General features: G+C 44.3%; 1 pseudogene; it reads left to right on the top strand.

The window, feature by feature from the left end:
• Window positions 1-3978: 3978 nt before the first annotated feature.
• On the top strand, window positions 3979-4097 carry LOC115029163 (annotated as a pseudogene).
• Window positions 4098-4334: the final 237 nt, after the last annotated feature.

Here is a 4334-nt window from a genome sequence, read left to right as displayed (position 1 = left end):
TACAGTTCCTCATGCTGTGGTGACCACCCTCAACCATAAAAACTATTTTCATTGCTACTCCATAATTTTGCTACTGTTTGAGACAGAATGTAAACATCTCTGTTTCCTGATGTTCATCGGTGACTTGCGAAAGGACCATTCAATCCCAAAGGGGTCGGGATGCACAGGTTGAGAACCGCTGTTCTTGAAGCACCAAGCCACGGAGGGAGGTGTTAGCAGCACCGGATGTTTGAGAAGAGCAGACTAGGGCCTGCAGAACTGGCTCTGCTGTCAGGAACACTCACTGTTCTTGAGGAGGACCCAGATTCAGTTCCTAGCACCCACACAGCAGCTCACAACAATCCATAGCTTCAGTTGGAGGGATCGAATGTCTTCTGACCTTGCCAGGCACTGCACTCTATGGTCCACACAAACCCTCACAGGCAAACAAACACACATACACCTAAATGGATGATTTTTTTTTTTTAAGTGAAAGCAGAACAGATTAGCTCCCTCTTTCCCAGGCCCCTTTTCATTGTACCTCACTGACAGATTCTACCAGGCAAGGATAGACTGTGTATGGGGCCCTAGGATGCCTGCATTGGTACTAAGCACATGTGGGGGGTGGTTTCTGATCATTATTTCCTCAAATCGTCAGTATGGCAACTTTTTTGCACCGAGTTTACATCGCATTTGGTATTGAAGGTAACTTAGAGAGTCTGCTGGGAAGTCAGGGTCGGAGGGAGGGCATGTGAGGATTCTTCGCCATCCTAGGAAGCATGTTGATGATCTTAAATTCTGGTACTTGTATGGAGCCTTGGAACACACACACACACACACACACACTCCATATCAACCAGCTGGAGAGATGTCTTGGAAACAATTCTAAAAGCTAGCTGTTACACACGGTTCTGTGGCCACCTGTGCCTTTCACCCCTTGTTTTTGTTTGTTTGTTTGTTTGTTTGTTTTGTTTTTTGCATGTCTGTCTCATCTCTTCCGGGTGGTTTCTATGTTGTCACAGAAGAGATTCGTCCACGGAATTAAATGGAGAGAGTCTGATGTAGATATCATTTACTAAGATCTTTAATCAATATTTTCTGATTCAAGTTTTTGTAAAGGCCATGCAAGAGACATTTTATCATAGCCTTCCCTTGATCATGTGATCGTCAAAGAGCTGAGAGGGCTGGCAACTCGCTGAAGGGCATACAGCTGGCAGAAGGCTGAGCCAAGATTTGCATCTGATTCTAGAGCTTGTGTTCCACCCATTGGCCATAGGCCGAACGCTGCTGCCTTTCCTTTGTAAATTGTTTCTTTCTGTATATTTGTCTGTTATTGAGGTATGTATTCTAATTATGAGATTACTGGAGTAATGATCTCATGGCCTGGTGACCCACTCTGGTTTGCAATGAAGTGCACTTAAATCCTTCACCCATTTAGAAGGCTCGGCATCTCCTGAGACCCTGCCTTCTAGGGAGCTCCAGGGCAGCTGAGTGGGAAGCTGGGTATGCCTTCGTGCCTCCTAGTAGAGCCTGCACCTCGTCGGAAATGGAACAGCACGGTTCAGATTTGGGGTGAGCACTTTTCCTTAACAGCTATATCAGGGCTTAATTGATCTTGTCTTATTGGTCACCAGTTGCAATTGGTTAGATTCGGATCCTTCACATGGAAATCCTATGGAGCCTGGTCTTCAGAAACAAACAAACAAACAAACAAAACCAAAACAAGAAAAACCCAAGACAATTCAAAGTCTAAGGTAGAAAGTGGGGATTTCTAAGTGTCCCGCCAGAATTGGGTTGACATTCACATATCTGAGCTCCTCTGCCCATTCCCACAACAATTAGTAGCTATTTACTGTGTTGTGTGATATTTTTATGGTTCTCTTCAAATCTCTGTTTCAGACTTAGGTTCAGACTGGTTTCCAAGGACTTGCCTAACCTCTGCAGTTTGTGTATGATTGTGTAATACTGACTTGGTCACGATTGTGAAATAATATGAAATATTAATCAAATATTTCTTTTCTTTTTTTTAAATAAATAACTTGCCCTAATTAAGGGCTTTCAAGTTTTTTAAGCCCACTATGAATTAGAATCATCTGGGAAGCCTTACAGGCTCGCCCTATGCCCTCAGCCCAGATGGAATCCATCAGTGCTTCTGGGACCTGGCTGAGCATCTTGTTTGTGTGGGATTTTCGTGCAAGGGAATACAAAGACAAAGAGTAAAGATAAATGTTGGGGTTTGAGTTCGAACAGGCTGGCAGAGCAGAGGAGAGGACCCAGACAGGAAATCCATCACAAGACAGTCTGAGGGGGCAGTGGGGGAACTCAGAGGGTAAAGGAGAAAGCCAGAGAGAAATGATAAAGATTACTTATGTCAGGCTCCTGGAGAGTCTCCTAGACTCAATGCACACAAACTCGTGCTTCTGAGATTAGTGGCCACATAGAACACTGGATAGCTTTATAGATGTCTTTATGGTGTGATAGATATAGAATGTCTGCCTCCACTGTTCTCCTTTGCCCAAATCTTTGACACCTCATTTAACTCCCCAGAGCGTAGATGGCATCGTTAGCAAGCAAGCAAGGAAGGGAAGGAGAGTCCTGAGTTTTGGTGGTGGGAAGGGAATGTTCAGAAGAGAAAACAGGCCTCCAGCATTTGTTTACTCTGTGAATGTTGATGAATGTCTCTATCAAGATTATTTAATGCCCAGCAAAGTGGAGTGAGAACCTGTAGAGGCCATATCTAGAGGTTAGGCAACGCCCTGGTTAGGGGATGGGGCCATCCACTCATCTCCAAATTTTTAACCCAGAATTGTTCCTGTCTAAAGGAAATACAGGGGCAAAGTGTGGAGCAGAGGCTGAAGGAAAGGTCATCCAGAGACTGTCCTACCAGGGGATCTATCCATATACAGACACCAAACCTAGTAACTATTGCTGATACCAGGAAGTCCTTGCTAACAGGAACCTGATATAGCTGTCTCCTGAGAGGCTCTGCCAGAGCCTGACAAATACAGATGCTGATGCCCAAAACCAACCATTGGACTGAACAAGGGGACCCCAATGGAGGAGTTAGGGAAAGGACTAAAGGAGCTGAAGGTGTTTGAAACCCCATAAGAAGAACAACAGTGTCAACCAACCAGACCCCCCCAGAGCTCCCAGTGACTAAACCACCAACCAAAGAGTATGCATGTAGGAACCCATGGCTCCAGCTGCACCTGTAGCAGAGGGTGGCCTTATCTAATCAATGGGAGAAGAGGCCCTTGGTCCGGTGAAGGCTCGATGTCTCAGTGTAGGGGAATGCCAGGGAAGAGAAATGAGAATGGGTGGGTGGATGGGAAAGGGAGTACCCTCATAGAAGCAGGGGGAGGGGAGATGGGATAGGGGGCTTGAGGAAGGGAAACCAGGAAAGGGGATAACATTTGAAATGTAAATAAATAAAATATCCAATAAAAATGGAGAAAAAGACTACCTACAAACATTTAATTTTATTTTTATGTGCACGACTGTATATATGTGTGCGTTGTGCATGCAGTGCCCATGGTGGCAAGAAGAGGGGTCATCTTCCTGAAACAGGAATTACAAATGTTTACAAGCTGCTATCCTGGTGTGGGAATCTGAACCCTGGTCTTCTGCAAGAGCAGCAAGTGTTCTTAGCCACTCAGCCATCTCTCCAGCTGCAGGATTTTTTTTTTAAAAACTAGTTCTTATTAGCCCCCACCTTTTTTTTGTTTTTGTTTTTTCGAGACAGGGTTTCTCTGTGTAGCCCTGGCTGTCCTGGAACTCACTCTGTAGACCAGGCTGGCCTCAAACTCAGAAATTCACCTGCCTCTGCCTCCCAAGTGCTTTAAGTGTTCTTCATTCTTTAAACACTTGAAAACCTTTTGAAGACCTAGTAGCTTTAAGAGTTTTGACTCCTCATTCTCTTGATCTTTGGCCACTAAAGAAACATATGTCTCCATAGCTGCAAATTCTGTCTGCATTTCAGTTCATTTAGAATGGGTTCTTATCGCTTCTCGGCCTTTTGGCTAAGATCAAGTGTAGAATGGGTTCTTAATTTTACCCATTAAAAGGTACTTCATCACTAAACCATTATACTTACATTCTTAACAAGTTTCTGAACCTTCCCTTTGTGACTTTGATGATCTCGTCCATCTTCTATGTTCCCTGTTCATTTTTACTTGTCTTGAACGATATCTGCTTCAGAACAATTGCTGGTCTACTTCAGTAAGCCATCCTGCAGTTCTGTTCCAACAGAGCCATAGAGATAAGGACTTAGATGCAGCGTGGACAGGTAAGTTGTTTTTCGTGTAAAAATCTTTGCTTTGGCTGAATCATTGGCAACAAGCACTTAAGGATGTGGC

Source organism: Mus caroli, chromosome 13, assembly GCF_900094665.2.
Source record: "Mus caroli chromosome 13, CAROLI_EIJ_v1.1, whole genome shotgun sequence".
Classification (NCBI taxonomy): Eukaryota; Metazoa; Chordata; class Mammalia; order Rodentia; family Muridae; genus Mus; species Mus caroli.
Note: the sequence above shows the minus strand (reverse complement) of the source record. Positions and strands in the feature narration are given on the sequence as shown.